Genomic DNA, 11,698 nt, shown 5'->3' with positions numbered 1-11,698 from the left:
ATGTCAGCGTTTGAATGCTAGTGGCTGCTTGTTCTTTGAAGAATTCATACTTTAAAATTGCTTTCTGTGAGCCCAGAGGAAGAACTTATAAACCACCGTTATGTAATTTGAAACCATCAATAGCCCCTCTTTAAGGTTGTCTTTATTGTGGTAAGTCAAGGTAATGATTTTGTTGCTGTCTAATTTCATCCCAATGTACAGCATCGCTTTTATAGCCTTTCAAAGGTAAGTGAAAGGCGTCAATCTGGGACCCTTTTTGTGGCCGATTAACAGTTTAAAATGGTTTTCTAACCCCATCACAACTATTGGACCGATAAACAGGATTTCTGCAGAGGCATTAACAAGTCTGTAAATAGATCATTTTTTAAAAACTCAGGCAATTCTGCCGTTCCTCTGGCAAAAATAAAACATAGGTCCACAGGGTGGTGTGCTTGGGTCTCACCTCCTAGAAGAGGTAGTTATAAGCGACTTCTCAGGAGCTGTTTGTGTCCTGGTTATTATAATGATGATGATTGCTGCCATAATCTTAGGAGAAAGTGAACAACAAGCTGACGACACAGGGGTGGAAATCAATGGCTTGGGCGCATGGCATTGACTCTACCTTGTTGTAGGAAATGTCCTTCCGTTAATCACGGGCAAAGCCGGTGCCGCTGCAGACCGTCTTTGACGTAGAACCATCCAAATAGAAAATCCGATTTTGTTGCAAGGGTTCGACGGAAGAAAATATTTTAGGTGGACACTGCCGGGACAACTGCGGGAGAAACGGAGCAAATGAAGGCAAACTAGACGCACAGGGTGACCCATCGGTCACCTTTCAATCCCGTAATATTTTCAGTAGAAGCAAAAAGACAAACTGGACAATTTCAGACCTTTTTTAAAAAAAGAAATTAAGTTTAGGCCCAGTCCTACTATAAGTTTATGCCCCCTGACGCCGTTGTGTTTCTCAGATGCATCAGAAATCTCCAACTCCTGGCCCCAGGTCGCGCACCCAGGCAGACGGCCCCACTGCCCCGGGTCACCTGAGGATTCCCGTTGGATGCGGGCGCCGCCTCCTTCTCCAAGAGGAGGGGCTAGTTCCCCGAGTGCAAAGCGAAGGAGACATTAGAAGTAGCGCTGAAACTGTCAAGAGGCCCAGCCTGGCACCCACTTCGGCAAGTCACCGGGGGAGGCGACACCCCCGAACCTGGAGCGCACTCCCCAATAAGTTTCTTTGGCGCCGCTGGCGGAAAACTTGGACTGTTCTGTCTTCCCCGCCGCACCCCGCTGCCCTCTGCACGGGGTTTGGGGAGTTTAGGTCCCTGGGGAGGAAAGGGCGAAAAGGAGCCTCTGGGCTGGCTAGGGATGCGGCCGCCGCGGAGCCGGCGCCCGGCCTCTATCCTCGCGGCCCGAGGCAGGGCCCGACGGCGAGGTGAGGTCGCGGGGAGGGCGGACGGGCGGGCACCCCTCGCCCGCGAGGGGCCCCCCGGCGCTCCGAGCCGTCGGCGCGCAGGCAAAGTCGAGGCGCACAGAGCGCCTCCCCCTCCGCTCGGCTCCCGGGTCCCACGTGGCGATCCGCACCAGGTCCCGGAGAGCGTCGCGACTCAGGACCGGGGGTGGGGGTGGGGGGCAGCTCCCCCGGGCCAGGACCGAGACCGAGGAGGGCAGTTCACGCCCGGTGGTCGCCAGCGACACGCAGAACCTGGAGTTCGACTTGCATCTTCATTCCCGGCTCCCCGGCCCGGCCCGCAGGGGTCAGGGAGGTCCCAAGCGGCCTTGCCTCCTCCCCTCCTGCAAACACCAGCGCCTGGTAAAACGGGTCACCCCATCCAGCCTGGAGAGCCACCCGGCCGCGGGCTGCTCCCGCCGCGGCTCAGTCTCCGCGGCTGGTGCAGATCCCCGATCGAGCCTGCGAGGAAGGCGGATAGAACTCAGCATCCTGGCGGCTCCTGCCTCCGGGAGGCCGCCACCTGGGAGGGGAGGGGGCTGGCGGTGGGCCGTGGGCGGAAGCCGAGCCCGGGGACCCAGTTGGGCTGCCGAGGGCGCGGCCCGGGCTGAGCGGCGCCCTAGAACGGAGCCCGGTCCGGGCCCTCTGGCTCCGGACGCAGCCCGAGTGCCGCCCTGCCTCTTCCCTGGCCCTCCCCTGGCTGCGTTCTCCGCCTTGGGCATTCCTGTTCCCTCCTGGGGTTTCCACCCCCCTGCTTCTCTCTCTTACTCTCTTCTTCGCCGACTCCTTTCCTCCCCACCTTGTCCCCCGCCCCCCACTCTGCAGCAGATCTCAGAGAGAGCCCCAAACAACCCTAATAAAGCCAATAAACTAAAAATGTAAGCCCTGCCCAGATCCTTGTGCGCATCCTGTTGCTTCTAGAAGGCAAATTGACACCGGGAGGATTTGGGTCGGCTTCCTCCGAGAGGCCAGAAAGCTTTGAAACATTCTAAGTCTGGAGACAGTTGGCTGTTTTCTTAGCATCTCTGCAGCCGCTGAGGATTTCTTTCTTCATCCTCAGGCATCCCCAGCCCAGGGACGTTAGCCCATTGCACAGATGGAGGACTTGGAGCTGGGAGGTAACCCCAACTATTATCCACTTAATGTTTGTCATGTGATGGATCTCAGTCCTCTGAATATGATCTCTACCTTCTGTTTTCCATTGCTCTTAGTTTCTTGGTATTTTCTTGGCCGATTTAAGCAGCAGAAGGAAGAGAGGGCAAAGATAGCCCTGAATCGTTCAAAAGAATGAAACAACAACCTGGAATTTCAGCCACATAACTACCACAAATGAAACTGTGAAAATCTATAACCCTAGCTATGTAATCTGGACATGGTCATGAAAAAAAATAAAGGATACTGCACAGGTTAAGTGATTTTACAATTGCTTCCATATTTTTAAATATTTGCCAGAATTGCTGAGAGGAATTTTCCCAAATACAAGGATGAATGTTTCAACTTGGAAAGTTCAGCCTATGCCTTAGGCATTGGCAGGCAGACTACTGTTATCAGAAATCGCTTTTAAAATGTATATTAAAGTGATCAAAATTTGTTTCCTTTTTTCAAAAAGCCTCTGAAGTTGAAAACTTTCTGCCTTTACCAAATAGACTTTCCTAAAACTTTAAAACAATTTTCATGAACTTTTTCTTAGAGAAATTTCACCTTAAATATAATATTTCTGGCAGCACTCTTTAAAAAACAGGAGTTGGAGCACAACCTTCACAACCATCAATTTCCTGCCAGATTCTTTGAATTGAGCATGTCTGGGTTCCTGGACCTTCCTCTTCTGGAAGCAAAATCTTCAGGAGGGAAGTTTTGCCTTCCTGGAGAACTCTGCTTTATGGCAAGTCCAGAAGAAATGCAAGTTTTTGCCCACTAGGGTGGACAAGATTTTGGACTTGACATCAGCATAAAATCCAGCCGATATTTTGGACATGCTGACAAAATGAGGAAGATGCAAGATATAGCCAGATTCATGGAGGATGAAGACAAAATTTCAGTAATCCCTTGTTTTACAGGATGCACTCAGATACTGAAGAGGCAATGAGATCAGACTTGTCCTCAGTGTTTTTGTATCTTTCTGTTTATTACCAATTTTCATTCCTTTTCCAGAGCTCGTTTTGTTTAGCCAGCTCTGAGTACCTAGGATTTACCGGAAAACTGTTTGCTTTGATTTCTCCCTATATTGTTGGTAACAATTTGAACTGAGTCTGCCTAATCCAAATGCTTATACTCTGATTTTGTTCTTTAACAACTGGATCTTCAAATTAAAGAGTTTTTCTGTCCCTACAAATTTTTACTTTCCCCCTCTTTACTCCTGTACTTCAGACTAGCTCTCCTTGCTTGTTATTCTTCCCCATTTATTCTTTTCTCACTTGAGGTTTCTATGATGGTGATTTACGTTACTGAACACATTTTCAAAACACTTTCAAAATTAACTGATGCCTTTTCTCACCCACTGAAGTATCATTTAACCAAGGAGCCCTAGTCAACCCAGGAAGGTAAGGGAGAAAAATGAGAAAATCATAAACAAGTGACTGAGGGCAAAAACATCTTCTCCTTCAGGTTTTTTAAAAAGAGGTCTTTAAATTAGAAATATTGGATTAATTATGTTAGACAAATGTAAATTGCCACTTGCCATTGGATATTCTCATCCAGAGTTCTTTTCCACTAGCAACATTATAAAATATAAACAGTGGCCATGCAAAACATCAAATGTTGTGTGTCTAACCCCAAATGCCTCGTTCCTATAACTGACAATCTCTGGCATCCTTCTTTGTAGGAAAACCTGTACATAGAGGAAAAGGAAAAGTTGGAAGGACACCCTGGCAGCTGATACAAAATAATTCTCTTGTTGAAACAATTGAAGGGGATTCCAGCAGAACAAATTAGTATTTCCATGATCTGTGTCTGCCCCAAGGAGAGGGAATTGGGGATGGGAGTGGAAATGGCTGTTATCGGGAAATGAAATGCTTGCTCAGAATTCTAAGCAAGTCAATCACCAGACCAGGCAGGACTTGGTTTGTTTTTTTCTTTTAAATATCCACTTCCCATTTGTTTTACCCAATTTAAAAATTTTTCCCAAGAAAAAAAATACGCTTGTAAAATGTCTCAGTAACAGCGAAGATGAATTGGACTGCAACTTTTGAATGCCATGCAGCTTTAATGGAGATTGTAGAAGTTTGTGGATTGAAAGAACAGTGCCAGCTTGCATTCAGACAGACTATTTTCCATCTGTGTGGTAGAGTTTGAACTGTATTTGCTACAAAAGCTTCAGTTGGCTGAGGGACGACTTTGACCCTGAATTTTCATTTATTTTTTGGTTTCAAATGTGCAAGGATATTTGTTATTTTCCAAAATGTCCAATTTTCCATCATTTCCACTTTTTATCTGCTTTAAATTATGTTTTGAGATGCACATTAGAGATTCTCTACATTTAATATTATTTTACAGGGGAAAAAAAGAGAGAGAGAAAGGGAAGGTTCTGACTTTCTATGCCAGAGAAATGAGTTACTGGTTTTTGTCTTCAGGCATCTCTGATTAATACTCAAAAAATAAAGGTGTTCTCACACGCGGAACTTTGCTAGCACAATCCACCAGTGTGATCAGCAGCCCTGAAATGGGAGGTGGTGAGGGTGGGATGTGGGGGCAGGGAGGACTCATCTGGTACCGACGCGCGATGCAGGGATTGTTTTTTATGGAAAGCCTGTTTTGTCCAGCAGCTGGTGAAATTCAAAATGGTCCCCAAAGCCTCTCTCTGAAGCCAGCAATTCAGAAACAGGAGAGCCGGTTAGCCTCCGGAGCTTGCTTCCCCTCTCAACGACACCCCAGCCCAGAGAGCCTCCAAAAGCAAGACTTTTCTAACCAAAGGGAAGCTGCTGGGAGGGGCTGGGTTCCAGGATCAACAGTTTTTTGCGTTAAAAAGAAGGTAGTAGTTCAGCCCCTTGTTTGTTTTTGCTGAGCACCTCGGTTTAGCCTCCACGGTTCCCCAGCAGCAGGAGACCATTACCGGGACAATGTCCTATTCCATTGTCATCGTCTCCTACAGAACTAAAACAATGCTCTGTTTGGCCTCCCAGGCGAGAGGGATTTGCTCTCCTCTTCCTGAAGCAAAGTTTCTGACTGAGTTTCTGACCTAGTCACTTGATATTCTGCAGGGATACCTGGGGACAAATTTTTTAAAAATCTGCAGTCTTGTGTTTTGTAATTTCATTCTCTGAGAACAGCCCAGAAACTCGATTCTCAATCAAGAGGAATCACACCGTGGCTAAAGGAAGAAGATTTGCTCAAGCTGCATGGGCTCTATAATTTAAATCAGCTAGATAGGATTTATTTATAGTTGTCTCATTTTTTTTTTTGTTTTGTATTATTGAATAGCAAACCCCTAAAAGATTTTCTAATATTGTATTGTTGAATATCAAACCCCAAAAGGTTAGAAACCACAGAATCTCCAATATTTTCCACTGGGCCATAGTGTTTCCTTTCTGCTCACTTTATAGACACACAGATACATATATGTCTGTGTGTGTACATGTATATATAGATATATAATATTATGATATGTCAAGATTTCTAACATTCATGACAAACATTGATAAATATTAACTCTTTGGAGCTATTTCATCATACTTGAGGTCTTCTATAAAAGTGAAACAAGCCCACAGAATAGAAAGAAACGCTCTGATCTGCCAGAGGCATCTCTCTTTTCACATATCCCCACACAGGTCTATCGCCCTAAGTGTTTTCACCTGGAAAGTGTTATGAAGCTTAAGGCAGTTCTAGTGGCAGAAAGACTTGTTTGTCCTGGAGTTAAAGAGTCAGTAGGACACTTAAGACTGTTTTGCCCTTGGACCTGAGGCAAGCTAATTGTCGGCATTGCTCCAGTAGTTGTTATCCATTTATTACTCGTGTTTAGCTATGAGTAACCTGGGAAGCACTAAACATAACAGCTGCTTATAATAAAAGTATAATTGGCCAAGACAGGCAACCTGAGGAGATTGAACCTCATGCTAATAAGGCCAAGGTCGTATGCTTATTTACTTTGCTCTGAGATGGTAATGAATAGTCCCTGTCCCCAGCAACCCCAGGCTGGATCTGTGCAAACCTACCTTGACATGGCTAGCACAGAAACAGCTCAGAGCCTAGGTCTTACTGGAAAGGGAGAGAGCCATTGAAGGAGATGAGATGGCAAAATGCTTAAGAGTTGGGGCTTCAGAGACAGATAGACCTGTGTTTGCATCATGACTCCCCCGTTTGTTTCTTGGTGACTCTGAATAAGTTGCTAACCACTCTTGAGCTTCTGTTGCCTTGTTTTTAAGAATAGAGAAAATAATAGTGCTCTATTGTTTGTTAGAAAGCTTAAATGACAAGTTGCATGTAAAGCATTCAGCACTCAATGTTAGTGATCATCAGTATTATCTGTGTATACACTGAGCAGCCAAGACCCAACCCTATAGTTCTTTCTAGTCTTGTCCCTGTCACTAGAAAGATTGTCAATTCTAAGGATATTGTGGTCACATATTTTACTCCTAGACCACAAGAGACTTGTCATATACAAATAAAGCTTCGTTAATTGGCCTATACATTTATGGACACATTCTGCAAACACAGTAGTCTTCCCAATCTTGATTCTTCTATTTTTATGAGAGTTGAGAAATCCAAGATTTTCTAGTTTTTATAGATAGGAACCTTGAAGCAGGAATAAATTGGAGTATTCAAGTGGAGTATATCAAGACTGACCAAGAGGTGAGATCATTGAAACCAACCTATTTTCCTTAAAATGCCAGTCATGTAACAAAATTTGCCCTTCATAAGGGCTGCTTGAAATCTGAGAGACCTTTTTCACTAACTTCTGCTGTATGAGCTGATTGGTGACGTACAAAAAGTTTTCATTTCCTTACTGATGGGCTGAGACTCTGAGAAGCCTATGAACAAAAGAAATACCCTCCAGCTTTTTGGGAGATAATTTTTATAAGGTTATGGTTATCTTTCCTACCCTTCTCCATGGCAGTCCCTAGTCCTAAATTTACCGGTTCTGAAATGTTATACTTAGAAGGTCATGCTTTCCTGACTACACTGGTTGGTTTGTAATATGATCCCATTGCATTTTACTAGACATATGTTACATTTGCAGGAAGTCCAGGATTATGCCAACAAGCACAATGGATAACCCCTATGGTTTCTTACAACTATTTTGAAAACTTCTTTATTTTGATTTTTAAGCAAACCTGTGCCTAGAATGCTAAGTCACGGGTTCTGATCTCTTAAGCGCTTTCTTGATTACTGGGTTGGGCCTCACTGGTTCTGTTCTCTTTAGATCCAATTCTACATCTTTCTACCTGTGTTGCCAGTGAAACCTCCCCATCACATGAGCTGCTTTCCCTTCATCATTGTTTCTTTGACTAAAGCTTGAGTCCCAAAATCTCACTGCACTGGCCACAGCTTCAGGGAAGAGATCCCTGCTCTCAAGAACTTATAGCCTAGTTATGGGGACACATGTGCATGAAAAGATAACTAGCAGCAGAAAGCAAGGCAAGAATGAGGTGAAAATGTAGTCAAGATGATAAGTGCTATGGCATACTGCACTTGGAACCTCACTTTGCTCATTTGAAAAACTGGAGCTAATCCTCGAAGGTCAGCCCCTCTCATGGAATTTCAGTGAAAACCAGATGACGTGTCTATTTGGGAAGCTTTCCGTCAACCACAAATCAACTGCACAGAAGAAGAGTGAGCATTGTTAAAGTGTAAGATGCAGGAAAATAACAGAATTATTATTAAACAGTAAAAGGTTTAATGCCAAATGCCAGATTCAACAGCATGGCAGTATGGTTCTATCTGGAGTAGGGATAAGGGTAGGGGGTACAATTCAAAAGGCTGCGCAAAGAGTGTTTTTTATGTTTTTTGTTGGTGTGCTATGTGTTGTGTTGGAGGTGGTCACATGAACGTTCACTGTCTCATTTTTATAAATGTTGGTATATATGGAATATTTACATACTATACATATATTCATATGTATATACTATATGTATATACATACATAAAGAACTTTAGTTATTGGGTCTAGACAGTTTCGTTTTACAAATGAGAAAACTGAGACCTGGAGAAAGAAATGCTTGCTTGGAATCAAACAGCCTCTCAGTAGCTAAACTAGTGCTATACAATATCCTAACTGTTTCCCTTCCCCCTCCATCTATGTTTCCTTGATCTTCTGTAAATCTCGTTATCCTTCATTCCTCTCTTTCACTTACCCTTACGCTCAGCCCACCAGCAGGTCCTGCCAGTTCAACCTTCTAACTACGTCCTGAGTCCCCCCACTTGTCCCCATGGCCATGGCCCGTGTGTGTGCTCCTGCATTTCCCGGCAGCTCTGAACTGATGGGAGAGCAGGAGGTGTCGCAGTGGGCAGAGCTGGGGTTCCAGGTCTCCTGACTGGGTCCTGCCTGAGAAAGCACTGCATTTATGCACGTGGGAAATAGAAGTCACCATCCCTCCTGTTGCACCTACTTAACAAAGCACTTATGTGGATAAATGTGAAGGCACTTTGAAAGTTTAAATTGTTCTTTGTATATGCATGCATGTATAGATAGGGAGGTGTACATATAAGTTTCTACGGCTACTGTTATACACAAAAGGCAGATCCACTCCTCTCACGTCCCTCAGTGTTTTCCCCAGCTCTCTAATGGAGCATCTCACTTTCTAGTGTATCATGTGTCATCAGGGGCCTTCCTTATCCTTACCAGATGGAAATAACTGGAAGGCAGGAGCCTGGGGCCCCACAGGGACAGAACATGTGCTGAATAGGTGTTGAACGAAAGTTCATTCAGAATAAGCTGTTGCTGTTACTGCTGTTTCCATCCCACCATGCACCTTTCCTTGTATCTCTTTAGATAGAAACCACCGCCCCCCCCCAACCCGGCCACGCATCCATCCTTTGATGCCTGTTGAGTCCCACGTCTTCAAAAAAGCCGTGCTCCACACTCCAGCTCACACTGTGGCTGCCCCTTCCTTTCTTCTGAATTCCTTCCCCACTCGCAGTGTGGGCCACAGAGTTCAGCCCTCAGGGATGTCTTAACTTGACATGTTAATGGAAGACTGGAAGCATCCTGAGCTGGGACCATAATGTCTCAGAGTCTCCTCTCTATAACACATTCATCAGTAAATTTCTCGAGGACAAGGACTTGATCTGTCTTGTTCACCACCGTGTTTCCAACATCAATATGTTATCCCACAGAATAGATAGTAAATATTTGTTGAGTGGGTAAATAGATTTTACACATAATAAATGCTTAATAGATACTTAATCGTTCCTGAACAAGTTGGTCCAATAACACACCTTATTATTGTTTCTTCATAGCACTTATCATTGTTTGAAATTATCTAGTTGGGTAATAAGTTCACGTGTTCCTCGTTTGTTGCCACTTCAGGGGTTCCCGATCTCTCTTTTCTAATGCTTGATGATCTGAGGTGGAGATGATGTAATCATAATAGAAATAAAGTGCACAATAAAAGTAACGCACTTGACTCACCCCAAAACCATCCTCACACCTCTGGTCCATGGAACAATTGTCTTCCACAAAACTGGTCCCTGGTGCCAAAGAGGTTGGGGACTGATGAAAGGGAGCTTATATTTTAACAAGCAAGGCCCTTGTTTGCCTTTTTCTTTTTTTAAACCTCTCTGTTTAAAAAAACAAAAAAGATTATTTATTTATTTATGGCTTTGTTGGGTCTTTGTTGGGGCTTCTTTCATAGCTCAGTCGGTAAAGAATCTGGTTCAATTCCTGAGTCAGAAAGACCCCCTGGGGAAGGGGTAGGCTACCCACTCCAGTATTCTTGGGTTTCCCTTGTGGCTTAGCTGGTGAAGAATCCACCTGCAATGTGGGAGATCGAGGTTCGATCCCTGGATTGGGAAGATCCCCTGGAGAAGGGAAAGGCTACCCACTCCAGTATCCTGGCCTGGAGAATTCCGTGGACTATATAGTCCATGGGGTCGCAAAGAGTCGGACGCAACTTTCACTTTCACTTTCTTTGGGCCTTTGTTGCTGGGCGGGCTTTTTCTCTAGCTGCATCGAGCGGAGGCTGCTCTCTAGATGTGGTGCATGGGCTTCTCCGGTTGCAGAGCACAGACTCTAAGTACACAGGCTTCAGGAGTTGTGGCACATGGAATTAGGTGCTCCATGGCATGTGGGATTCTCCCGGCTCAGGGATCCAATCCATGTCTCTTGCATTGGCAGGTGAATTCTTCGCCACTGAGCCACCAGGGAAACCCCTGCCTTCTTCACTGCTCTGTCTCTAGGTACTTAACAGACTGGCAACTCGTAAATGAATGAATGAATGAAAAAAGTCACATCACACTATTAGGCTGAATTCTGGCCCTCCCAAATTTGTATGTTGTGGCCCTAATGCCTACTGTGGCTATATTTGGAGACAGAGACTTTAGGCAGGCAATGAAGGTTAAATGAGGTGATAAGGTAGGGCCCTAATCCAAAAGGATTGGTGTCCTTATAAGAAGAGGAAGAGACACCAGGTCTCTCTCTCCCCACATGAGCACAGAGGTCAGGCATGTGAGGACATAGTGAGAAAGTGGCTGTCTACAAATCAGGAAGAGAGGTCTCATCAGAACCAACCTAGACAGCATCTTGATCTCAGACTTCCAGTTTACAGCCCTGTGAACAATTAAATTTCTGTTGTTTAAGTCACCTAGTCTATGCTATTTTGCCATGAAAGCCCTAGTAAACTAAAATATACACAGTTACTAACTAGTTGGCTGGCCTTGGACCAGTCTTACATGCTCTGTGTACCTTAGTTTCCTCACCTGTAAAATGGAGCTAATAATAGTTTCTTCCTGGTAGGATTGTGATGAAGATTAAGTGAGTTAATATATGTAAGGGATGGTAAAGAATCTTCCTGCAACACGAGACCTGAGTTCAGTTTCTGGGTGGGGAAGAACTCTGGAGAAGGAAATGGTAACCTGCTCCAGTATTCTTGCTGGGGAAATCCCATGGACAGAGAAGCCTGGTGGGCTACAGTCCATGGGGTCGCAAAAGAGTCAGACATGACTTTGCAACTGAGCATATAGGATACTATGTTAATAGTAGCTATGTGAATTAGTAATAGCAGGTCCAGTCAATTTCGTGAATGACAGCAATCATGCAAAATTTTAGAACTCCCAAGTAGGACAAAGAAAATGTCATCTGGAGAAAGAAGTAACTTGGAGAGGTCCCAGACAAATAGGCAGATG

Source organism: Dama dama, chromosome 15 (assembly GCF_033118175.1).
Source record: "Dama dama isolate Ldn47 chromosome 15, ASM3311817v1, whole genome shotgun sequence".
Lineage (NCBI taxonomy): Eukaryota > Metazoa > Chordata > Mammalia > Artiodactyla > Cervidae > Dama > Dama dama.
The sequence above is the reverse complement of the archived record's forward strand: the minus strand, read 5'-3'. Positions refer to the sequence as shown.